The sequence below is a fragment of the Sapajus apella genome, unplaced genomic scaffold (genome assembly GCF_009761245.1).
Source record: "Sapajus apella isolate SASKATOON/1434 unplaced genomic scaffold, GSC_monkey_1.0 scaffold54, whole genome shotgun sequence".
Classification (NCBI taxonomy): Eukaryota; Metazoa; Chordata; class Mammalia; order Primates; family Cebidae; genus Sapajus; species Sapajus apella.
This window is the reverse complement of record NW_022436994.1, coordinates 1,746,767-1,774,532: the sequence shown is the minus strand read 5'-3', so window position 1 is coordinate 1,774,532 and position 27,766 is coordinate 1,746,767. Positions and strand designations below refer to the sequence as shown.

Here is a 27,766-nt window from a genome sequence, read left to right as displayed (position 1 = left end):
TTGAGTCTTTAATTTATAAAAGATAAATATTGTTTATTAGCTATGTCTATGTAAACATTGTTTAGCTGCATTTTAATTTTAATTTTTTATGCAATCTGGCAGTTTTAATGGATGGGATTGCCATGTATGTATTTACCCATGTATTTGAAATTATTATTATTTTTTTAGTTTTTTAGTTTTTTTATTGCGTTTTAGGTTCCGGGGTACATGTGAAGAACATGCAGGATTGTTGCATAGGTACACACATGGCAGTGTGGTTTGCTGCCTTCCTCCCCTTCACCTATATCTGGCATTTCTCCCCATGTTATCCCTCCCCAACCCCCCACTCTGCTCTGTGCCTCTCCTAGTTCCCACCCACAGACCTCAGTGTATGATGCTCCCTTCCCTGTGTCTGTGTTTCTTGGTCTCCATGTTTCTTGACTTCTTTTCTACTTACCTTGCTTGAACGTGCATTGATAAAGTACTTATAGTTTCCCTTCTTTATATTTTTGTCTTTTTATTTGGAAGGTATAAAGAAATCTTCAATTATTTATGTTACCTTTAAAATTTTAACACATTTAATTAATTTTTCAGCGTTTCTAACGAAGTCTAAAATTACTCAGCAACTCCTTCCTACTCCTGAGTAAAATAAGAAACTTAGCAAAATTTAATTTCTTGTAGACATCCTTTCCACCATTATGTTCTTAGTTATTATTGTCAAGAGGGTTGTTGCCTTTTAAACATAAAACCTTAGTCAAGTTTTTACAGTGATTTTAGTTAACTGACTTATGTGTATGTGTATTTATTATTTTCTTGCACTGGTCTTTAATACACCAAGCCTTGTCCTTGGCAAACCTTCTGTGTTTCCTGAAACACTCTGTTAGCATGTCTTTCACATTTCTTGCTAAGTACACCCTTGCCATATTGTGATGCTCGGCACTCACTCCTGCATATTACAATGCCCACTGTTTCCAGTCCTGCATACAGTGTATTGTGACAGCTTTTTTTAAAAGAAAAAATATATGTAATTATAATTGACTGAAATTAACAAAATATTTTAATATCCTTTTCTTCTTTTTCTTCCTGTTGCATGATTTCATATTACCTTTTTATAGAGTATTTGTCTTTCTCTCTTTGAGACTCTTGAATATGTGTATTTTCAAGTCGTCTCAGTTTTTTCCCATTATGTTCCTTGGCTGTGGAGTACATCAATCTATTATTGTGGGTACTACTGGGTTTTATTTTTAACGTTAACATTCTCTAGATATTTTCAAAATGTGAAGATGCAACCTGAGTGAACATTATTGTTTAATTTTGTTGTCTCATTTCGTTTCTAACTCTTTTCCTGTATTTCTCTTCTATTTTCGTTGCTTTATAGATGTATCCACTTTGCCTGGGAACCAATTTTTTTATGAGTGTCTTGAAACTTTTGCTAAATGGTTATCTTGAGGATAGTGCAGATCTGATAGCAAGCCAGTGGTCTCCATCGTATCTGTGATAAATTATCTGTGCCATGAAGCCTCCTCAGAGGGCGGCTGCATAAAGCCTATAGCTCTTTTTCAGCGCAGATCAGTTGGGGAGCTCTACAGCAGCCAGCTTTGGGAAGAGAATATGGCTCTCAGTTTTTTTCCCCTTACACCAAAGTGAGGAGCTCCCGTCTTTCATGCTCCCATAGAATGTAGAGGACTTGTATTCTTGACACATTCTCATTTTGGCTTTCTTGACAGCTTCTCTCTTGATTTTTTTTCCCCTAGTTTTTGGATGCTTATTTTAAATTGTATTTTGTAGTGACTTCCTTTATCAGTTATGACCTCCTGCTTTTAAAGCATATTTTAAATTTAATTTGACTGATAAATAATAATTATATATATTTATTGGGTACAGAGTGATGTTCAGATACCTGTATACATCGCAGTGTGATTAAATCAAGCTGATTAACATTTCTATCACCCACCTACTTATTTCCTTGTGATGAGATTTCAAATCTATTATTTTAGCAGTTTTGAAATATACAGTGCTTTATTATTAAATTATTGAAATAGATCAGTACAGCTGCTCCTCCTGTTTAACTGAATCTTTGCACCACGTCACCAGCATCTCTCCCTTCCTGGCCAGCCCCTGCACTCTGGCATCCACTGCTCTATTCTCCTCTTGGGAGCTTAGCTTTTTTTAGATTCCACATGTAAGTGAGATTATGCAGTACTTTTCTCTCCGTGCCTGGTTTATTTCACTTAGCATACTAAACATATAATGTCCTGTTCTTAACACCTATATGCTGATGAGTCACTGATTTATATTTTCAGTCAAGACCTCCTTTCTAAGTTCCTGCAGCCACCATATGCCTACCCAGGCCAGAGAAAAGGCTCTGGAGAGGAGCCTGGGACTTTTGTCTTCACATTCACGTGCATTGTCTGTGTCCCAAATGTTAATTCTAATACTTCTATACTAGAGAGACTTAACAATTGTGTTTTTTGTGTTTGTTTTTAGTATGATGCCTTGTTCTGCGAAGATGTGTATTTTTATGTCATCATTGCATTGCTATTTCATAAGAACTGGATCTTGGTTCAGATGGTATAAGATACAATGAAAATATGTGTCTTTCTAGCGAGGGCAGAGGGGTCATATGAGGAACCACTATAAGGGCTGGATCTTGGCTCAGAGAGAGTAAGATACAATTAAAATAAGGTGTCTTCCCAGAGATGGCAGAGGAGTCATATGAGAAACTTAGTGAATTGTTTAGTGTGTTAATATTGACTAGGTTGCCATTCTGAATAACAAGTCCTGTACTAAACCCAGAGTCCCGTGGATCACATGACCTGTGGTGTGCACTGACTTTCCAAATGTGAGAAAACTTAGCCTAGATGACGTTCACTTCTTAGCACACTTTAAATCCTAGACCTCTCACTTAGCACACTTTAAATCCTGGAACTGATTTAGGAAAATGTGAATGATACAGCAGGAAACCACTCTGTTCCCTGCTTCTAGCCAGCCTCTGTGGCCGGGCTGGCAACCTTTGATATGCAAATGCAGTCCATTAGCAACTGGGTTCACCCAAACGTGGCGATTTCTCCGGCCTCCTTGCCCTTTCCCCACATGTCCCCGGCAACGTGGCCACCCTCATATATCCACATGTGTGTAGAACATCATAGCGCCCTGCATTTGCATATTAAAAAGCTAGAGTGAAAGGACCTGCTTTTTCATGGGCTACGTGAATGACATGCCCGGTCAAATCAATCCCCTGAGCCCTATGCAAATCATACACCGCCTCCTCCAGCCTCTGCACATATACCTGTCTGGTGTCCACCTCACTTGGGAACCTCCTGTTTGCACTTTGGATGCCCCCTCCCTGTGTCTCTGTATGGGAGAGCCTCTTCCTTCTGCCTTCTCCTTTCTTTCTTGCTTATTAAACTCTCTACTTCTTAAAACCAGACACACATACACACACACACACACTGCATTTAGGATATTATGTGCTTTTGTTCTGAGAGGAAACACATTCACTAGAGAGAAGTGGCACTGGATAGGACAGCACACTCATCTCCTCCTATCTCAACCCTTGGTGTAGGATAGGATGTTTTTCCATCTAACCGTGACCTGCATGACTATGGTGGTGGAGAATACATGGACTAACAATGACAACGACTCCTAATCTCCATTGCGTGTCTGGTCCCCCAGGATCTGGAGGTGCACTTCTGGAGAAAGACTGAGAGAGAGAGAGAGAGAGAGAGAGAGAGAGAGAGAGAGAGAGAGAGAGAGAAAGCTGCTCCTGCAGGTATTGGTTGGAAAACCGAGATTTACAGTCAGTTGCCCTAGTTCCTGCCCAGGGCTAGAATTAAGTCTCTCTTTTAAGCCTTTCTCCACATACCTCCCTGACTACAGGTGACAAAAGGTTATACCAGGTCCATTCTACACTGGTAGCTACTTCAAGAAGAGTGTCCCTCTTCAACAAATTATTTGTCATTGTGATTACCAAATTAAAGAAGGGACTGCCACTCATTTTAGTTTAACTTCATCTTTAGAAAGGAACATTTGCTGTGAATGTTAGGAGGTTCTTGTTTTACTCAACGCAATTTATTTTAATCATGGACATTTTCAGTAGTTTACTAGTAGCGCAACACATCTGTTCTCTTATTAATATAGAAAGCAGTCTCTCAAACAAGGTCATTTCGTTTGACACCATTTTCTTATAACGTTGATAAGAAAAAAGGTGATTCCCAGCCAGAACCACTGTCTGTGTGGAGCCTTCACGTTCTCCCATGTGGTTGTGAGATTTTTTTTCTGGGTACTCTGATGTCCCTCCACATCCCAAAGCTGTGCCTGTCAGTTTCTTGGCGTGTCTACATGGTCCCTGTGTGGGTGACTGTGAGTGTGTGTGTGTGAGTGCACCTGCCATAGGATGGGTGCCACCAGAAGGCTGATTTCCACCTTTCGTCCTCAGCCGCAGGAAGAGGCTCCGCCCACCCATGACCCTGAACTAGAATTAGTAGTGATTTGGAAAATGAATAAGTTATTTTACAAATCACTGTAAAATAAAAATTTGCTAAGTACATAATAATCACACAAATGCAGGACAATAAATAATGAGGTAAGAAGGTGCTCAGTGAGGCACCATACTTAACCTGGTTTTGAATTGCGTGTGGTAGCAATATCCTTACAGTGTTTTGCTTTGTAAGCATTTACTCCTTGATTGAACCCACCACCACAAATGCTGTCCCTCACTAATTCATCAAAAATTGGTTCTGAACCTCGTCTCTACTAAAAATGCAAAAATGAGCTGGGCGTGGTGGTGTGCGCCCATAGTCCCTGCTATTTCGGAGGCTCAGGCATGAGAATCGCTTGAAGGAGGGAGTTGGAGGTTGCAGGGAGCTGAAATCGTGCCACCGCATTCCAGCCTGGTGACAGAGCGAGACTCCATCTCAAAAAAAAAAAAGGATCAGTGGGTCAGTACTTTTTGTTTTGTTTTGTTTTGTTTTTGTTTTTGAGATAGAATCTCACTCTGTCATCCAGGCTGGAGTGCAACGGCGCGATCTCGGCTCACTGCAATCTCCACCTCCCGGGTTCAAGCCATAATCCTGCCTCAGCCATTTGAATAACTGGGATTATAGGCATATACCATCACTCCTGGCTAAATTTTGTATTGCTAGTAGAGATGGGGTTTCACACCATGTTGGCCAGGCTGGTCTGGAACTTCTGACCCCATTTGAGTCAGTGGACTGGGAGAGGAAGGCTTACCTTCAAGAAAACCCACCCATGTGGTGGGCACCATCCAGTCAGCTGCCAGTGTGGCTAGAAAAACAGGTGGAAGAAGGTGGCAGAAGCTGACTTGCCGAGTCTTCTGGCTTTCATCTTTCTCCCATGATGAATGTGTCCAGCCCTCAAACATCAGACTCCAAGTGCTTCAGCGTTTGGACACTTAGACTTACACCAGTGGCTTGTCAGGGGCTCTTGGGCCTTCAGCCACAGACTGAAAGCTGCCCTGTAGGCTTCCCTACTTTTCAGGTTTTGGGACATGGACTGAGCCACTTTCTTGCTCCTCGACTTGCAGACAGCCTATTATGAGACTTCACCTTGTGATTGTGTGAGTCAATTCTCCTTTATAAACTCACTTCATGTTTACATATATCCTCCTAGTTCTGTCCGTCTAGAGAGCCCTGACGAATACAATATTCCTGTAAAATATACTTATTTTCACTGCCTCCAACAAGTGGTTTCTGGCACTTAGTGGGAGCTCAATGATTATTTATTAGACAGATGAACGATAGCATCACATGAATCTGGAGTCAATATAGTTAATCATCTGTAGTACTAGCCTGCCCATAGAGCCTGTAGGGGTGGAATCAAATGATTTTGTGTGTAGGACTCTTGTCTATAAAATATTTTTTAGAACATTTAATCCATAGGCCTATGAAAAGTATAGTGATATATTGATGAAGATGTAAAATAATGCACACAGAAAGGTGCTTACATATTTGTTTATCAGCTAATCAGTGCAGATGAAGAGTCTTCATAGTTACCAGGCACCATGTCATACCATTCAGGTCTTAGGACCATCTCTTCAAGTTCTTTCTTGTCAAGAGCACCATTTCTTGCTAATTTCAACTCTCTTCCCCACGACCAAGATGGCTGCACTCCTGTTACTCATCTCATGGGTCACTGGGCACTGTTTATATTAAAACAATACCTATCTTCTTGCCTTTCTGGTTCCCTAATAGCCTTTATTTTACGCTGGTTACATTGCTACTCATGACATCATGATGCCCACTCATGCTCATTGTGCAGCTATGACTCTCTCAAACATCATCACTGTTTTTGCTGATGATAATCCCAAGGGCAGTTCTTATGCAGAATGTGCAGGAAAATGTAAAAGGCAATTCGTTTTTTCATGTTTATTTTTCCATTGGAAATTCTGTGATTCTGTTGGGTAAACCTAGAATAACACGTTCTCTTAAACGCGTCTTCTTTTGGACTTTGTAGGCTGTAATCAGAGCCTTGCCTGAGACCTCTTTCAATGTTGAGAATACCTGGATGTCCACACACTGTCAGAGTGGGGAGGAAGGCCTGGCCTGTGGGCGGAGCCTGGGGAAGCGGAGGCTGACTTCAGCGCTATGCCACCGTGGCCAGCACGGGCAGAAAAAGATGAGGGAAGGCTTGAACACCTGCCTACACATGCAGCCCCAGCCCAGAGCACTGACTTGGTCCTACCTCCACAATGATCGAGTGTCACCCAAAATCAGAATGTCTGCACCATGTTGGTGTCCCAATCCCACATCATCTGTTTGCCAGGATCTTCCATTGGAGCCCAAATATTCCAGGCCAGGCACCAGCCCATGTAATATAATACCATATAATACGGGCAGCCTCCTGATCTCCTGGACATCTGGATGTCCCTGAGAGCACAGGAAAGATTGGGGACAGGGAGCTGGAGAGAGCTCCCAAAGGGAGAGACAGAGTGGGACATGCACCGCCAGTAGGTGCTCAGAGCACCCTGCCCAGACCCCAATGGGGATGGTTGGTCCCAGACATCCAAGGAATGCTTGAAAAATTTCCTAGACTCCTCTCCAAAGCCAGGGGATGCTTGCCTGGATCTAAAGATTCTGCTACAGGAGAAAACCATTTCCGTTTAACCACCTGAAGAAAAATCAGAGCATTTTAAGGTAAAAATCATCATTTGAGATAACTTCAAATATGGCAAATAGAAATCTCTAAAATACAGATTGAAATTTTATAAATGGAAAAAAATTCATGGTTAATACATTTGGATCCTATTGTCTTTGCCTAAAATAAGAATTGTGATTTTTAAATAATGAGATGCCCATTTTATCGTTTCACCTTAAAACTGACTCTAAGGCTATTTCCGGATATGTGAAATTATTTTGAGGAGTGGAAGTATCATCAGAATAAGTGTACTGTCTGATATAACTACTTCAAAAAACCATGTTTTTCTGGTTATGTATGTGCCATTATGATTATTTAAAAATCGAGTCTTATTACTGATCAAACAGCAAAATAAAGAACTCTCCAGTGATATTAGGCAAGTCATGTGCCTCATCTGTATGGGGCAGGCAAACACTAATGCAGGCTAAATTCACTGGCTAATTTTCCAGTTTTAAATGGGAAAAAATAAATTGGAGAGAGGTATAAAGCAAGCAATAAAAATAATTGAAAGACTAGGAGATACAAATAGGATTTGATTTAGTTGACTGGAAAAATACCTAAGGGGTAAAAGGAATGTGTCTGTTACTCTTCTCAAATAAATGAGAGGAAATGCTCTATAGAGCATGGATACCCAAAATGACTTCTTTGGCAAGAGTATGTTTGTACCACGTATACGTTTCACTTTCTACACACACTACAGCCCTTTACTGACTCAGCAGTATAAATCAGAGAAGCAGTAGGCAACCCCTACACACATTCCCACACATCCTCCCCCACTCACACTCATACACACACATACACCCCACCCCACCCCCGACACATGCACACACGACTAATGTTAGGATACTGAGATTGAGGCAACTTTAAGCCCAATCCAGTAGAGCGCTAAGATGAATGGATTCAAGGTCAATCTATAATATTTTGAAGGCCTTGTCTGAGAAAAATACTATCTCCAAATATGATCCATCAAAAAAGGAATTTGGGAATAGACGGGAGGGATCAGCTCAGTGACCTTGTTTTAGGTTCAGTAGTTTTATAGCATTTTTTTCCCCAAAACAATTTGGGGAGCTGTGCTGCTTTCCCATTGGTGCTATAACAAATGGTGACAAACTCCATGGCTTGAAACAAGACATTTATTTCCCCAGAGTCCTGGAGGCTGGGAATTAAAAATCTGTGTCCCTGGGCCGAAATCAAAATGTTGGTGGGCCAGTGCTGTCTGAATTCCTTGACACATTTGGTTTCTGGTGGTTGCCTCATTACTGTATGTTACCCCAAACTTCAGGACAAATGTCTTCTAATTTCCTTCTGTTGCATCTTCCTGTCACCTTCTCCCTGTGTGTCTGTGTGTGAAATTTCCCTTTACCTCCCTCTCAGAAGGAGATGTGATTACATTTAGGGCCACTCAGCTAAGCTAGGAGAATGTCCCTATCTTAAAATCCTTAACTTTATCACACCTGCAAACACCTTCCTTCTTTCTCTCTTTTTGATATATAATATAACTTTCACAGATTCCAGAGATTAGGACATGGATATCTTTGGGGGTGGGGGCATTTTTTAACCTACCACTTGAGTCTTGGAGGACTTCTGGTATCATAAAGAAGTTTAAAGGTATACAACAACTCACCATATAATGCACAGTTCAACATTTTTGCTAAACGACTAGAATATAAGTGAACGATGGCGAGGCCCTGAAATTAAGTGATACATAATATAGAGACATCACACAATCTTGTAAAGGTTTGCAAGTTTTTTTTCTTATAGAAGCAAAAGTACAGTGACTTGGAGATAAGCATCAAATGTCCCCAAAAGAGCTTCTGTTTGGATAGAATTGGGTATTGTCTGTTTGTTTTTAAATATGTTTCAGTTTTCAGAGCAGTTTTAGGTTCACAGCAAAAGTGCATGGAACACAGAGATCCCCGTAATTCCTGCACCTCATATACACAGCCCCTCCCTCCATCCACATCTAATACCAGAGTGATGGATTTGTCACAATCAATAAAATCAGGTTGCCACATCATTATCAAAGTCCATAGTTCACATTTGGGTCTCTCTTGGTATTGTACATTTTATGGGTTTGGACAAACATATAATGACACGTCGCCACTGTTATGGTGTCATACAGAGTAGTTTCACTGTCTGAATATCCTCTGCATTCCGTCTGTTAATTCATCTTTCCCAGTGTAACTGCTGCAAACAGTAACCTTTTACTGTCTCCAGTTTTGCCTCTTTCAGGATGTCATATGGTTGGAATCATACAGCATGTAGCCTTTTGGGACGGGTTTCTTTCACTTAGTAACATGTATTTAGGGTTTCTCTGTGTCTTGCCATGGCTTGATAAACAATTTCCTTTCAGTGCTCTGATATTTCATTCTCCGGATATGCCACAGATTACTTATTCACCTGCTGAAGGGCATTTTAGTTGCTTCCAAGTTATGGCAATTATGAATACATTTTGTCTCCATGTGCGTGTTTTACAAGATTGAGTTTCAATCCCCAGCCCTGCCCAATATGGGAAATGACACCCTTTCGTGCTACTGAAAAATAAGTACGCATTTAGTGTCATAGGTCCAAAAGGTGCGTATGCCTGCTGTGCAGTCACAGACCGATACGCTGAGACAGTGGGGTTTGCAACAGAGTTCAGTGATTGCAGGGCGCACAGCAAGGAGATGGGAAAAGACACTCAAGTCCAAATGCCTGGTGAGTTCTAGTCTGAGATTTTTTTTTTTTTTTTTTTTTGAGACGGAGTTTCGGTCTTGTTACCCAGGCTGGAGTGCAATGGCGCGATCTCGGCTCACGGCAACCTCCGCCTCCTGGGTTCAGGCAATTCTCCTGCATCAGCCTCCTGAGTAGCTGGGATTACAGGCACGCGCCACCATGCCCAGCTGAATTTTTGTATTTCTTTTAGTAGAGACGGGGTTTCACCATGTTGACCAGGGTGGTCTGGATCTCTTGACCTCGTGATCCACCCGCCTCGACCTCCCAAAGTAGTCTGAGATTTTTAAGGGGATCATGGAAAGGGACAGACTGGAAAATTGGGATCATTGATTGGTTGGAGTGAGGGGGATGAAATTATCTGGATGCGGAAGCTTCATTCTTCAGTGAGTCAGCCTCCTGCGGGGTCCTTCATACCAGCTGGCATCAGTGGTTTCCCTGGTGTGTAGGGACCTGTTCAGGTTGTTATGTACAGGGCGGTTACGGGGAACTATCATCTTGTAACAGGGTCTACGTGATTCTGGGGCAACAGGCACCAAACAGCTACGAGGAAGCAGCAGAGAGCAGGGCGACCTCATAATGAGTGCTGAGTGTGCTGCTATTTTCATTTCTCCCTCTCCCTTCTTCCCTGATTGATTTTACAGAGCTTAGAGGGTTGGTTTCATCAGCATCACTGTATCATATTGCGGGATCCAAGACTGAAGACTTGGATGGTTGTGAGAAACACTTGATCAGTCTTAGTGATGGGGCCACGTGCAAATTTCCCAGAGCTTCTGGGTAAGCAAAATTCGGCTTCCTTCTTCAAAATCACACTTATTTATTGCATCATATTTCAATAACTAGATTTTAGTCTTGTTTCCATCAGACCAAATCCTAGTAATAATAAATGGTCATTCACTACATATCGGACATTCTGTAAGTATTTTAAACTGCAAGTAAGTTTGGTTGGGAGGCACATTCAAGCCCATTGACGGATGAAGAAATGGAGGCCATGGAAACTAAGTATCCGAGATCAAGTAACCAGTAAGAATGGAAGTGGGCTTTGAGTCTCTCTCTGACCAGATTCTCTGCTATTTAAATCCTATCTATAATTCTCATGGCTTACTGCATAGAACTTCATAGGGTGCCTGACTGCACTCTAGCCTGTCACAAAAACAAAAGCGAAACACTGTCAGTTGTACAGATTTTCCTATTCAGATATTTCATGTTATCTTTTGCATATAGTCCATGCTATAGCATGAATTAGTGTTTTTTTCTTTATAATATCCTATTGCATAGGTATGAGGCATTTTGTTTACGCATTCACCAGTTGATCAACATTTGGGTTCTGTTCTCATTTTGACTGTTATAAATAGTGCTGTCATTTATGTTTAGAAAATAGTTTTTGTAGGGCGTACGCTTTCATTACACTTAGGTATATCCCTAAGAATGGAATTGCAGGGTCATGTGGCAAATTTAGAAGTTTTTGAACCATTGGAAATGACCTTTGACTAGGAAAACCTGAAAATTGCTATGAATGTCCCTAAAGTTTAAATGTAAATTCAAAAATCATACGAAATTTCTAAAAACAGTAACAATTCATCCAATCATTGCCCATGACTGTGAAAGTTTCCACTAGCCTAACTACCTATATGAGAAAATTCTAGTACGTAATGCAGGTTTATCTACTGGAGGCACAGACCTCAAAAAAGGAAAATAACAGAAATATCTTAACACTTGCAAATAAACAGTGAGATCGTCAGTTGCCGCTGTACTGTTTACTCTCTGATTAAGAAATGCAGGATGTTTGTAACCAAAGCAACTGGGATGTCACCTATTGCTTGAAAATGTGTAATGTTTTAGGTAGTTGGAAATCTAGCTTCTGGACCACTTTCCCCTTCATACATGCCTTTGAGGACAGTAGCATAACATAGAGCACTCACGTAAAACACAGGATGGTGCCTGGCCCTGGCAAACTGAGTTCTTGAAGAGAGGGCAAATCCATCCCAATAGACCTGTGTGAGGCAGAATTGGAGGTAGCAAGCCTGTGGACTCGGTTTTTTGTTTCTTTTTCTTGTGCTGAATCTGTTTACACTCTCAGAATTTCAAATGTGGTGATAACAGAATATTCCAACTTTAGCTGAGAACTGGAACTCAAGCAAAAATAACCAATGCTGTTTTCATTATGGTCTGCAATTTGCAGCATGCAACTAACACACATTAGTATAGATTAACTGAAAATATGTGTTGCTGTGTTGTTTGTTTGTTTTGCATAACAAAAACACTGAGATGGACAGAGAGGGGCTAGTGGAGAAATTTTAAGATACCATGAAAGGCCCTAATTTCCACTCCTCAGGCCTCTCCTTTCATCCAATCATCACAATGTCTTTGCCAGGTGGGGCTCAAGAACAAATCAGGGGATAAATTCATCACCACATATTGAGAAAGCAAACACAAATTGAGTTTCATTGATTTATTGAGGAATTTTATGGAGGTCTACTATAAAATACATGTTTACAAATATCCCATCCACAATTTTGAGTATTTCCCAAAAGTTAAAATGTGGTAAAAAATGATCATTCCTCTGTCATTTCATCAGTTATGTTTTACTATCTATTTAAGATCCATACATTTCTCCCTTTTTAACATTTTAAAATAATTAGGTCTTACAACACTCCGCACACAAAGTTCTTGATGAAAAATTATTTATTGTTGACTATTTTTTTCTGTAGTAGATTTATATCTTGGTTCTACCTTTTGGCTTTCCTTGCAGTCTGATTTTACCATTTCACTAAATCTGTCATTTGATTTTTTATCTGCCTATATTTATTTAGCTGATATTTCTTTATACTTATACAATTAATAGCTCTCCATGTTTATATATAGGTTTCATAGATGTCATTTTGTTTCAGAAGCAGGAATTAACAACAGTTAATTTCCTAGAAAAAAAACAATGTGCGTGTTTACGTATATTTTCCTAACTGATGACACAGTTTTTACTTCTATTAGTTTTTTGAATGCTTTCTGTGTTATATAATTATTTTTGGCAATATGTTATATAAATTATTTAATTTGCTAGTTTGCTAATCATTTTATAATTTGAAAATCATATATCTTTTACTATTATCCTAATATATATGTTTTGGTGTTCCTTACACATCCTCGATTCAATTTTACTGTCAATAACAGCAAATGCCAAGAATGAGCCACTCTGTGTTATCCGTAACAAAGTTCAGCAAACTATAGCCTCTCATGCCAAATTTGCCCTGCTTTGCCTGTGTTGGTAAAGGATGTGTGACTAGAATACAGTTAGGCCCATTTTTTCTATGTGATGTCTTTTAGTAGTTTTTACTATCATAGTAGAGAAGAAGATGGAAAACTTATGGCTGGCAAAGTTGGAAATATTTACTTTTGCATACATAGTTTGTCAACCTTGATCTAAACAGACACACATACACATACACATTCCCCTTTGACATGTAAAGCAAATCTCAACTGATAAGATAAAATATTGACAATTTACTGTCATATACTACGGGTCTGCCTAGCTTTTAAAGGTTATTCCTAAAAAGTATAAAAATAAATATCAGGCAGCTGTGAAATCTATAAATTTATATAGTTTTTAAAAGGAAGAAATATGATTTCATAATACAGTAGGTGAATGTTACACTTAATTACATAGAATTGAAATTGTTAATACAGAAAATACCTATAATAGGATATACTCTTTCAAGGGATCAAAAAAGATGACCTTTCTTAAAGGTACATTTGCTACTTGACTGTTATAATTTTAGTTCTTTGTTAAGAATATTATGCGTTATGGAGACAATAGCCTTAGCAATTACAGAATAGTACCAACATGTGCATATTAAAGAGCATTTCCATTTTTCTTTATGTATGATCCCATTTTATTAAGCTCTTATTCCTCAGAACTAACTCTATTTGAATAAATGCACTTCGTTTCACATCAAGAAACCCCCGAAGGTGACATAAAATTTGACAGTGATGTAAGTGGCAAACCACTATCTATTTCTTGTATGTCTGTTCTAGAGTATTAATCGTGCTGTTGGTATTTAAAGGGTTGCAATGAACATTCCCATTGGTATTCCATGGCAATTTAATCACACTACTATTCATCATTAAGTGTTACTCTGTGGAAAATATCATTCACCGCAGGGCTGATATTATGATACACTGGGTGGGGCGGGGGGCTGGCAGCTTTGTCTTCATTAGCTGACTTATGTAGTGACTTGTAAAATTAAATGTCATCAGTGACCTCCTAACAGCCAAACTCATTGGCCTCCTTAGCGTTCTCATGCTAACTGTCCTTCCAGCAGTATTTGACCCTGCTGCAAAACGGCATTGTTTTTACACTCTCTTTCCTTTGCTTCCTTGGCTACACCTTCTTGGTTCAGTCTTTTTCTAAAAATGTTTATGTTCAATCTCGTTGAAGGACTTTATTTCCTCTGCTTTGTTCTTAAGAGCATTCCCAAGATCTCTTTGATGAAGAGCATTTTGCTTTGTATCCCTCTCTCAGGAGTCATTTCCACTGTCATGAATTTAGTATCACTTCTCAGAGCAGACGTTTTGTACTGTCCAGAGTCATCATTGCAATGACTTAGGGTCACTAGTTAGGTTCATAGGGAGGGAAAATGGAAAAGAAAAAAAAGACTTAAAATAAGAAAGGTATTTTATTATAAATAATTAATCCTTCATGTTCTAGATTTTAGGTCCAATATAAGAACTGATTCTAAACATCTGTTGCAATCAGAATTTCAATAAATATCACCCAATTTACCTTTATACTACCTAGTATCAAATTATAATGTATTTCTACACACTGAGAGTTGATCATTTCATAAGCAATAAAAAGTATATATTTAGTGAAAATGCAATGAATCATTTTGTGATTTACTAATAATACCTTTTATCAAATACCGAGAAGTGTCTGGGAATTTACCTTACTTGCAAGCCAATAGCTTAGTTTGGTGCAACTTTGTAGATGCTGGCAGAAGACGCAACATTTCTGGGTCAGAGACAAAAGGCCATTTGTTATTAAGAGCAAGAGCCATGGCTAAAGCATGTGCCTTGGTGCCAGTTCTTCAAGCCCCTGATCACACAGGTGACACAGAGTATTAAGTAACGCTCATGCATGCAGTAGGTTGTGTTAAAAGAGAAACACCCCCATTTTAGGAAAATCAAATCTTTTATAAAAGACTGTAAGTCTGCCTGACTTTTGCTCAGAGAAAGGCATTGTCTTTGTCATTCTGGATCGTAAAGAAACCTACACTTTTCTCTGGGATGCGGGAGTGTGGGGTGTAAGGAAGACACTATATTCCAAGGTTATTCACTATATGAACATCCTTAGAAAGTTCAGTCTAGAACCAGGCAGTCCCACTCCCGAGACATGCGAATATGTGACAGACCCATGGAGAATTTTCCTCAGTAATATTTACCCCTTGTTTCTACACTGTTTTGGCTTCTGAAGAATTTCCCATGAGTCTGGCACTCTTGCAGTCACTCTAATTAATCTGACTGGCAGAAGCTGGTATCAAATTTATTTAATGTATCTCAAATGTCATTTAATTAAGACTACTTTCAATGGGACGCAACATTGAAGGATGAATCCCACCTGAAATACTGACTTCATTTATGCTCCCAAAGTCTTGCATTCAACCAAGTTAAAAAAACAAACAAACAAACAAAAACAACTCAGTAACCATCAGGATCAATTTTTGCAAGCCAAGTGACTTGCTCTTTAAGTTTCTAAGTTGGTGTTTCCATTTGATCCTAGGCAATACTCCAGGTAGAGGAGGATGCATTATTATTTTTTTTTTTGAGACGGAGTTTCGCTCTTGTTACCCAGGCTGGAGTGCAATGGCGCGATCTCGGCTCACCGCAGCCTCCACCTCCTGGGTTCAGGCAATTCTCCTGCCTCAGCCTCCCGAGTAGCTGGGATTACAGGCACGAGCCACCATGCCTAGCTAATTATTTGTATTTTTAGTAGAGACGGGGTTTCACCATGTTGACCAGGATGGTCTTGATCTCTTGACTGACCTCATGATCCGCCCGCCTTGGCCTCCCAAAGTGCTGGGATTACAGGCGTGAGCCCTCGCGCCCAGCCCGTGGAGGATGCATTCTCTATGGTCCCGCCTCCACCTTGACCCACTGGGAAGAAGCTTAGCTCAAGCCTGTAGTCTGTAACTTTCCTTGCCAGTGAGTTAAGGCAGACCTGAATGCCTTCCAAAGATAACCCTCGAAAGAGTGTTGTTTACAAGCGGGACCTTTATCATAAATTAGTCGGGCACTGCTGACAGCGCCTACAACATAACCTTGCAGACAGCTGCTAGCTCTAAGGTACATTCACCCACCTAATTCCCTCTCATTAGCAGACAATACAGCAGGGGTCCACTTATGGCCCGTTTGGCAATATTTTGTAATATTATATTTGCAATATTACAAATTTTGGCAAATTTGTAAACATGTTCATCACTGATTCCCATGGACTTTCTTCAGATCGCTTTAATCAACCCATAAGGTCCTCTTTCTTCCTGTTTAATTAAACAGGAATTTGTCAATCCCAATCCTCATCACTTAAACAGTCAGGAACTGTGAAGTGTTTGAGATTGTGCTCTTCCAACAAGCTAACAAATTGCATGGATCCAAGCAGAAGATACAAATCTCATAATAGAAAAAAAAAAAAAAAAAAGATTAGTACTCACAGAAATAGTAGCAGTTGAATATCAGAATTTACACTGGTTGCTGAAACTCCAAGTCTCTCTGGGTGACATAAGAGGGTTAGATAGATCTTCACATTCAGTAAGTGACAGGAAAGGAACTCAGCTTGGGAACCTGAATCATTTGTAATAGAGAGAAAGCCTTTTTAGCTTTTTTTCTGGATGAGGTCGTAATGTTTTTCACACCGGAGAGCAAACCAACTTGTCCATTTCTACTTTCACTCTTCCAAGGCTGTTAACTATGCAGATATCCTTGAAAAGACAGACCAGAACAAGGGTGGAGGGTGGCCAGCACCTCTGCTCACAGGATGTGAGGAACAGGAGAGAGCCACGGGAAATCATGCAGCAGTGTCCTCTAATGGATATAATTATTGAAAGAAAAAAAAAAAGAAGAAGACCAGGAATAGCATTTCAGAGATCTTCCAAAAAGAGTTGTGAAGCCAGCAAAGCATTCTTTAAAACCCATGTCTTAAGGTGAGTCACCTTGAACAAGTAAAGAAAAAAACCCTAGTAATTTATTTCAAATTCATTAAAAATTACTTTCTCTCATTGCTAGAATTTACCTTTGTGGCAATTGAGGAAGACATCATTTAACTTCTTAGTCGAGAGGTTTCTATCAGTGAAATGTTCAACATTTCATAGTCACAAATTATCTTCCATTCTGAGGTAGTCTGGGATTCTAGGCAGCTTGAATTGAAAAGCCTGAATTCCCTCTTATGTCGTTCTGCTACAGGAATGGAAAGACTGTAAATAATAGAGACTTGCATAGCATGAGGTCACACCAATCATTATTAGGAAATTTTGAGCAACCTGAGAAGATAAATGGACTCTCCCAAATTTTTTTATGGTAAACACCCACATGTCACAGATTGCTCAAAATAAGTTGATTTACTGTCCTTGATACTTTTTCTTTTTGTCTGGTTGCTGACATTCTAGAAAGCAGTAGAGACTTAGAATACCAAATAAAAAAATTTTAAATATTGAGAAGGCATCGCAAATAAAATGGTTACATGTAATTATGGCAAATTTTGAAGGTGTGTAAACAAGTAAACAGTGGGTTCTGTGATTTTTAAAAATCTCTTACCAACTCCAGATATCGTAATTCTTAATCTTTCCCAAACTTACAGATAAAAATGCAATGTCGCTAGTATTTTAATTATTGCATTTTTTAATGTTGTGTATCATTTTTCACTGGCCTATGATGTGATTATATTTCCTGTTTAATTTGTAAACCGCTTGTTTACCTCCTTTACCTGCTAATTTATCATGTTGTTTGTATTTTTTATCGTAAATTTTTTAAAAAACCTTTAAGGGAGTTAGCTGTATGTATGTCATATGTTTACAGTAATTATCACTGGCCTTTCCTCAATAGAATTTATAAAATAATCCACCTGTTTAAAGTAATTTAAATGCTGCTTTATTATATCATAAATATTTATGTGTCCATAAGTTTAGTTTTATTTATTTTATTTTGTTATAATGAAAAGGTCATACTCTTGATTACCAGAGATTTAGGTTATATTTTAATACATTGTAAGGCTAGTTTTCCCCATTTCAATCTCTTCTTCAAATTCCCACCTGTGTACAGACACATTGTTTTTAAAAGAAAACATTTTGTTCAGTTTCCCCAAAAAACATAATATTTACTTCAAACTTTACTTTAGAGAGCTTAGAATTTGAAACAGAACATTTTCTTAAAGATAAACGGGACCAAATCAAAACACGTCCAATGCAAATTGTTTGAATATTCTTCAGTATAAGGATAAATAGTCACTTGAGTCTGGAAATAGCCTGGGATGTCTTGTCTTTCTTGGTACTGATAATCCCATTGTATATACATATACTTCCTCTTTTGGTGTGGTTTAAGCGTTTTCCATTATGTCACTAACTAAGCTTCTGGTCTTTAAGCCGAGGGAGTAGGATGTCAGCTAGCCCACTCTTCTGTTCTCAGAATGATGCATTTTTCTTAAACGAACACCAAAATCCCTAGACAATTGGCTTCTGCCTTGATCCTTAAAAATACAATTTATCTAATGATTTCTTTGCTCTTCTAACAGTTCTTTTCATTAGTCAATTTTCTTTGTCATTGAGCACTTATTCCATAATATTCTAGAACCCTTTTCTTCTGGAAGCAGGCATATTCAATTTCACTGGTACATTTGGAATTACATGGCAAATTCTGAGTGATGTATTCAGCTATTTTTAGCGTGGTATAATGCTTCCATTTGACTTAGGCATGTGGAGGTGAGAGACTTACACCATATTGGCTACCATTCAGTCTCCAGCCGAAGACCTTTAGCAGGCCTGCAGAATGATTGCTCAGTGGTTAATCTATTAGCCATTTTCTCAGATATGTAATTGGCCTTTGGTTGCATCATCATTTTAATTGACACAGAGAAGTGAGAGATGAAAATAGAATTAATGGTGATCTTAGAAAGGGCACTAAACTTTCAAACCTAATACCTTTCACCATTTCAGTGCCAGTGAACACCACCACACAGGGTAGGTCTGAGTAACTGCACATCTACAAAACAGCTTACCTTTCTTTTAATTGGCTTTGGCCCAATAGCAATGTTTTGTAAAGAAACCTGTATGTGTGAAAAGCAAGAATGTTTATTCTCTGCAAATTTATTATTATGGTTTAACCTGCAGCATCAAAATGTCAAGTAAAGGCTACAGTCTTCAATATTTATGTGTAGATGGTGAAGATCATAAAACAAGAAATCTGAACTGAACAAGGACCAATGTCCTCCAAGGAAAAATGTGAAAGCAGCCATACGCTGGCTTTCTTACCATTCTTTCCACAGATGTTAATCATGCTGAACTTGGTAATTACAGTATCTCATTAGGAAGAAGATGGATGATACCTGAGTAACACGTATTCATAAACATGGAGAGTCTTTCAGAAAGCCACTTGGAGCATTCGCTCAGAAAAGAACATGAGGAGGGAACTGTGAATATGTTTGCTGGGGATGAACAACCCAAGGCCAAGAACCGCACTGAAGGTCTGCCATGCAGCATCATCCTGTGTTCATTTCCATGGCCTCACTTCTCCAGCAGCCATGATTATGAGTAATGTGTTGGAACGTCCTTGCCGTTTATTATTAGATTTAAACCCTAGATCAATCATCTGCTACTTTTGTAGTGATAATGGGACCATATTAATATTCCTCTGTTGGAAAATCAAATCAACATGTGTTTATTGGTGAGTTAGATGTCATTTTTCTGAGACCACAGGCGGTTTAGCAAATATAATATGATGTTGAAATAGACCTTGCTGTTAGAACCGAAACCTTCAACCAGCCATGGCCACTTTCAACTTTGTCACACCCTCAACTTCATGGTCTAGTGTCTACAGTACTCTGCTCTCAGCTTCTTTTGTTTGAACATGTGAGTTCCCTCTTCCCCTCCTGACCCGATTTCTCTCCTGAGTGCCATATCATAACTGATATCTTGAAAGCACTGAAGTTGGTTACAATATCACTAGATGTCTGCAATACATGACTTCACGATACCTTAGTATGTGTCACCATGAAGGATGGCAGGCTGATTATTTCTCTTCACTGTGGAGAATCTGGGACAGCTAAATTTGCTGACCAAAAAATACAATCTGTACCAGAAAAGTGAATTTTTGCAACCTTTCGCAAAACCTGTTCTTTTGACTGTATCTGGGAAATTCTAATGTGTTTGCTAGTATTGCCTGATTCATACCTTTGGCATTTATTTCTCCCTTAAGAAACCTTTACTTGTATATGCAGTAGCCTTCTGGTGGGCTCCGTTATTCTATCTACTGTTTGTAGAAATCAACATACCATAAATGTATTCCTCCTTGAATGAGACGATTCACTAAGTACTCCGGACCTCAAACCTAGGGTTCACCTCTGAATCACTCAGCCACGAATTTCAACTCTTAAGCAGGTTTTATTGTTTCTATAGCAAATATTTTCTTTCTCCATCGATCACCGACATCACCTTAGAAGCCATTTATTTTAGCCTGCCCTATATCCTTACTGGATGTCAGCTTTTACATTTGACCATAGTGATCAATTACCCATTTAAAAATACCAACAGATATATTACTTTTCTACTTACAACCTTCCGTTCGGTTCCCAATTTGTGCTTAGAGAAAAACCCAAATTCTAACACATCCCTGATGCCTAGGAGGACTCTGCTGCTTTTCAAACCTCAGCTGCTGCCCTGCTTTTTCACAGGCATGTCTTCATACTCACGGCTTTTTTTTTTTTTTTATCGTTTCTTGAATGCACCAAACTTGATGGCTTTTAGATTTTATTTCCTTTCCTAAGATGCTCTTCCCCAATGTATCCACATAGGGATCATCAATCAAGTCTTCTTTCTCCAAGGCACCTTTCTCAATTGCCAAGATATCTGAGCCTTACACCTCACCCCCAGTCATTTTATAAATAACTCTTCTACTTCCTTACCCTGATCAAATTGTATTTACTTAGTTAGTTATTCTTAAGTATTCGTATTCCCCTACTAGAGTGAAAGCCCCTACCAGAGCTTTCCTATTTTCCTCTCTGCACTTTATCCAGAGCCTGGAATGGGACCTGTCATACAGTGGAGCATCTGTAATGACTTGTTTACCTGGATGAAAATGAATGAGTGAAAGAATAATTTGGTTCAGTTTTGGACTGGAACTCACTTTAATTTTCTCCCCATTTTCTGCCTTTCTAAATGGCAGTTTTCTTTGAACAAGTCTTGTGTTTTATTTACCATTTTAAATTGGGTATGTTAAGAATAAATAAACATTTCTATTAGTTCATAGATTTCAAATTTATGTATGAGAAGCCACACAAGGTTCAGACTGAGAAAAATAGATAAGACTGGTTGGGTGCCGTGGCTCATGCCTGTAATCCAACACTTTGGGAGGCCAAGGTGAGAGGATTGATTGAGCCCAGGAGTTCAAGACCAGCCTGGGCAACATAGCAAGACCTGGTCTCTACTAAAAATTTAAAAACTTAGGTGCAGTGGGGCACACCTGTAGTCCCACATTCAGGAGACTGAGGTAGGAGGATCGAGGCTACAGTTCACCTTAATCATGCCGCTGCACTATCGCTCTCAGTGACAAAGCAAAATCATGTCTCTGAGAAAAAAAAAGACTTAGAAATTTAAAACGCACAGTTACCTCTATTGGCTAGTTGTGGTTTTGAAATAAATGTGGCTTTGATTATATGCAACTTTTTTGTATTAAAATAAGGAATGAATTTAAATTGTATTTTACAAAGAAAGGCAATGATGCCTGTGTGTGTGCATGCGTGAGTGTGTGTGTGTGTGTGTGTGTGTGTATGTGTGTGTCCCAGGCAGCCATGAATTAACAGCACCCAGTATTTACTGTTGTGTATGACAGCACATACTCTGGCCCCACAGTGCGACAGTGGCACTGACACACAGAGGGAGAAAATCACATTGGTGGGCAGCAGTGATTAACCTCGAGCTGGATTTGTGGACTGGCTGCGTCTTCTCCAGGATGCTGCTCCTGGTCTCATGGGCATGAACCGTAGAGAGCCTGAAATTCATGTGCTGGGAAAAACAGAGACAAGAAACAGCCATGAGAAAGGGAGTCCACACAGTCTGCTTTGCTCCCCAACCTTCAGCTCTTTGGTTCCACTTACTTAAACCAAAGCTATTTTATGCGAACAAGTTCAACTTGGATATGAGGGCTTTGCAACCGAAGAGCCACAAATAGTAAGAAACTGTTAAAAAGGATCAGTGTGTGCCCTAAAAATATGGATTAGCAACTTGTCCAACACGCTTTGCGTCTCAGAATATTTGTTTATTCATTTGTTAAATGGCAATAATAATACCTACCTTGCTTTTGAAAAATATTAAATGAGACAGTATGTCCAGTGTTTACCAAGGCACTCACCCTTCCCCCCAACATGCTCAGTTTGTACCTCCACTAAAACCACCAGCACCAGCACCACAGCAGCAGAACTGCCCTAGTCTGTGCTGTGTCATTGAACAATTTATTCAAGGACACTTCGACTCTTGGGGTTGTCTCCCACTGACCCTCAATCCTTGTTTACTGTGCTTCTCCTCAGACACTTATGTATTCAAAGGATTTTAATACTTGACAGATTTGACTTTATTAGCAAGAGTTAAACAGCAGGTGTTTATTATGTTGGAGAAGTCAATGTTTGAGGACAGGATTGTCCATCTTTCAGCCTGTTCTTATTGCATCGTAAATAGAAAGGACGGGAATACCACCTTCTACTTAAAAAAGTGCCATGAATTTATTCGTCATAATTGTTCTGTTCATTAACACTTATTTCAATACTGTGAAGATATACCACAAATATCCACTAACTAATGACAAGGTATTTTATAAAATTATTTTTCTCTCAAAATTCCTCTTACAAATGTTAACTAATTTTCAAATGTGTTGGATAATTGATGAACTGGATCCGCTAATAAATTCAGTCTGCCATGAAAAAACATCACAAGTTAATAAATTGGCTATTTCCATAAACAGATAAATTCCATACTTGCCCACTTCTCAAAATGCTTGTTATATATTTATTTCACCTTCATTTACTGATATTTTCTTGAGCATATAACAGTAACTCGAAATATGAATCAAGAAAATACTATTTGACATTCTGTAATTAATTATTTTAAAGAAAAACTGTCATATCCAATTTATTCTGTATCCTTATTGAGATACAGTTTAACTTCTCTGCTACAATGTTGAAGACTGTTGGTTTAAATTCAGTATTAATAATGACTTAATTTACTAAAAGATGCATTGCTTTACATTATTCAGCTAATAATACAATGTGGGATATTTTTCTTCTGCTAAGCTACAGAAAGTATGCCATATTAATTTTCTGCTTAAGTACAAAGTGCAGTTAAATGCATCCTACATTTTTCTCTTCAAGGATACGCTTTGACAGTGTATTATAATATGCGGAACTTTTGGAAGATAAGAGAAACAAAATGACAAAATCCTTGTGAAATAAAGACTTCAAGGTAACTGAATCATGCCTTCTGAGAGTAAACAGGAATATATATCTAATCATTCTGAAACCATCAGTTCTCTTTATTTACTGTTAGATTCTAGACGTGCTAACAACATGCGTTGACAAAGTTTTATTTGCCAATCATTCTAACAGTAATGAAACATCTTTCTGAATAACTGTCAGTTGATCGTAGGACAGTCCTAAAGATGTGTCCTGTTAAATGCAATAGCGCCTTATTAAGGACCAGAAAATGATGCAAACGTTGATACCAGCTGTGAATTTGGTACTTGTTTGTATTTTGCCCTTAAGAGTTAAAATGGCAGTTAGTGAACTAATAGCACTTCTGTTATATCTTGAAATCTCATTAGTCATTTTTAGAAAAGTGGGGTTTATTGTTGTGAATATACTGAGAATACATCAAGTCTTTGTTCAGTGGTATGAGCCATAATAAATATTGCTCTAACCTGCTCAAAGAAAGCACAGCATTTATGCTGAAACCTTTAATATATGCCATTATTTTGTCAAGTAAAAATGCATCTTCTCAAGGAGATACTTACACATTCGTTAATGCAGCATTTAAAAAATGTTTTCTAGCAAATGAGTAAGAACTGAGATAAGAAATATTCTTGTGGAATTATCATCATATTTAATATATTTTATTCAGCAGATATCTTAGAGCAGCAGCTGAGTTCCAGGCACAGCCTAAGGGACAGGGGAAGGAAATAAGAGATTGAGGGGAAAACCCCTGCCTCTGGGGACTCACATGCATGGTCTCAACAGATACTTGACTATTTGGGATGTGTGGCGTTGTGTTGAATCCTGAATAATGAATTAGTAAGGAATAAATCCTTAATCCTATAGATCACTTGAGCTACTAAGACTATTCCTAAGATAAAGCTTAAGAAATATATGTTAAAATACTAGCAAATCAATAACTCAGTATCATCAAAAAAGTAAAATCTCTACTTGCACATTTGAATAACTCATGTTTATTCATTATAATTGAGATTCTATCCACGCTTAAGGTAAAACAGACACTGAAATATGGAAGCCTGGTTAATTACAAATTAAAGAAAAAATAAGAATAATGAGATTGTTCATATTATTTTATAAATGTTTAATTTATTTTCACTTGATTTTTTCATTTACAAACTGACCAACACAAAATGATTATATTTTAGGACATAAACATGTGGTAAATGATAAATTAAAAGGGTAAAATCATATCAAGAAAGTGAAACAAATGTGTGAAATAACAGTAATGGTAGAAATCTGAAATCGAGGTTTGCAAATATGTTTGATTTATTTCCCTGACTTTTGTCCAACTTTCACATATAATATCGCCCATATAAATCAATTGTTTTTCTTAGGACATCCTTTAATAATGCATGAGAGAATATATGCTGACTATGTGACTGGCTGGATAACGTCCCCCAGAGGTGTTCATAACCTAATCTATGAAACCTGTGAATATGTTGCCTTCCATGGCAAAAAGACTTTCAAAGATGAGAGTAGTCTAAGAAGTTTGGAAACGGGAGATTATTCTGGATTATATGGGTGAATCCAAGGTAGTCACCAAGGTCCTTACTTGAGTCAGGCAGGAGGTCTCAGTCACAGTGGGAGAGTTAACCATGGTGGCAGTGGGTGAGGAGGTGACCACAAGCCAAGGTGTGTGGGCAGCCACTGGAAGCTGGAGAAGGTGAAGCTCTTCTGTAGAGCCTACCGGAGGAGCACAGATCTGCTGACACCTAGATTCTAACCTCTAAAACTCCCTTCAGACTTCTGACTTTCAGAACCATAAGATGATAAATTCATGCTGTGTTAAGCCACTAAGCTTGAGGTAATTTGTTATAATAGCAATAGTCAACTAATACACTATTTAAAAAAAATTTGTACTCCAACCCAATTATCCTGCATTATAATTTTTATTACTCCAATTTGTTATTTATTTTCTGTAAGAGATCAGCTTTTAAATAATTGTAAAATAGTCTTTATGTTCTCCTCTGCCTTTGTTTACTTACATCATGTTTAGTTATCAAGGGCTTTATTTACTTAAATCATGTTTAATTATCAAATCAGGTGTAGTATTAACAAAACATTGATTCCATGTGTTTCTCAACAGTATTTGCTGTGAATAATTTCCATTTTCTTAGCATAAACAAAAAATATATTTGGAGAGAATATTTTTAAAAATAGAAAAAAATATGAAGTTGCAGAAACATTTAGAATTTATCATTTATGAAACGAAAGCAAAGGTCCAAGGGTACTTGAGAAGAATAAAAATGGCACTGAAACTGATCAAAACATTTGATATGATCCTTTCATACTCCAAATTCAGCTGAAATAAATGAGCCTGACCTAATCTTTGCACAAAACATGACTGCACTTTTGTATTATTATGAAAATGCCCTGATATCCTAAAAATCACTATATAAATGTTGTCATTTTCATTTCACCTTGTTTACACTGTAAGAGATCATTTACTCTAATATCCAATAGCAATTTCACTTCCTTGGAAAAGGTAAAATTGATACTGAAGTAAGAGCTACCCACAGTTTCTTAATATTCTTCAACTTTCACTTTGATATTTAGACTAAATGATTCTAAGAACAATGATACATTTTGGTATACATAGCAAATAAAAACTCCACATAAATTATTTTAAATTATACAAGGTATTTAATATAAGCTAAATAGCTTCAAATCCTGAGAGTGTGCCAGGGCCCATCAGGCACAGTGGACTGGTTGTCAGAACACATTTTTAATCCCTGAGGCAAGCCTTTTTGACTGCACCCCAAGAACTCTAAATGTGGATGCAGGACAATGCCAAGAAAAAGGCAGAATCTGAAGCTAGGCATCAGATTAATTACAGCTGAAACTGACTTCCAAAAAAAAGACAGTCTCAGCTTCACACTAAAATATATGAAGGTCGATAAATGTAAAAGACAAAAATTGGCAATAGCACTGGAAGAGTGAAAACATTGAGTTAGATTTGAGAGATGGTGAGGAGTTGGGGAGAGATAGCATGGGGAGAAATGCCAGATATTGGTGAAGGGGAGGAAGGCAGCAAATCACATTGCCATGTGTGTACCTATGCAACAATCTTGTATGTTCTTCACATGTACCCCAAAACCTAAAATGCAATAAAAAAATAAAATAAAATAATTTAAAAAAAAGATGGGCCTACTCTAAGGGTTTTAATAATAGACCTGACATTGTTTGCCCTCTTGAATTAAAAAAAAAAAAAAAAGGATTTGAGAGATGGGAGATATTTGAGATGGATCCATGGGTACCCCAGTGATTCCAGGTAAACAATGAAGCTACTGAAACAAACTAAGAAAAGGAAGAAAAACACAATTGTAACGAACCTCTGCATTCCCCAGAGTTCAAATAAAAGGATTGCTGCATATTTTCAAAAATATATCAACTCACCTCTGTTGTGGAGAAAAATGTTTTATGGTTTGATCACAGTCATGCAGATGCTTACTTCATGTTCCTCATTTAAGGAAGTTGTCTTTTCAGTTGTGTCATACAAGCTGCTTCTGAATATTCTAATCATGCAAAATTTCTTATGTCTGCGTAAGTGACAGCTTGTACCTCAGGGGCATAACCTAGACAGGCAAAGTCACCAGCTCTTTCAAAGTTAGTTAGTTAGCTCTTTCAAATATTTTAAATTAAATATTTAAAATATTTCAGGTGTTGCATGCACAGAGAGAAAGTTTATGGAGAAATTCCAGAAATTATGAGGGCATCTGGAGCAGAGAATAGATTGGAAGCCTCCATCTTCCTGTCAAATGTGGACCAGAGAGTTGAAGAGGCCTGGCCTGCAAAGTCAGAAAATCAGGAGGTGTAAGACTGAATACATGACCAAACATTCCAAGGGGCCAAATTCATGTTGCATTCAAGGACAGTCTCTCAGCCTTAGAACAACCAGGAGGTGCTATCATGGGTCATGGAGTAACTACTTTCTTCTGAAACAAGAGTACAGATGAAAAGGAGTCACTACAGAATATTTGCAAAATAGGTTAAAAAGCAAACACACATTTTTTTCTAGCTGAATGTGAAAATTATAATAATGAAAATATAATGCTGAATAGAAAATGCCAACATAGAGTGATAAATTAATAAATGCAGCAGCATTGGCAGACAATGTGTGGTCAGCTCCTCGTGTGTCTTAGGTACTGTATCATGCATCATGAATGGAATTTTACGTGTTGCTCCTAT

At 38.3% G+C, this 27,766-nt stretch overlaps 1 long non-coding RNA gene across 1 annotated transcript; it reads left to right on the top strand.

The window, feature by feature from the left end:
• The first annotated feature begins 1,119 nt into the window (after positions 1–1,119).
• On the top strand, positions 1,120–5,486 carry LOC116527454. Its single transcript, XR_004258548.1, has 3 exons — positions 1,120–1,130; positions 4,917–4,919; positions 5,366–5,486. It is a non-coding gene; the product is annotated as an uncharacterized LOC116527454 (long non-coding RNA).
• Positions 5,487–27,766: the final 22,280 nt, after the last annotated feature.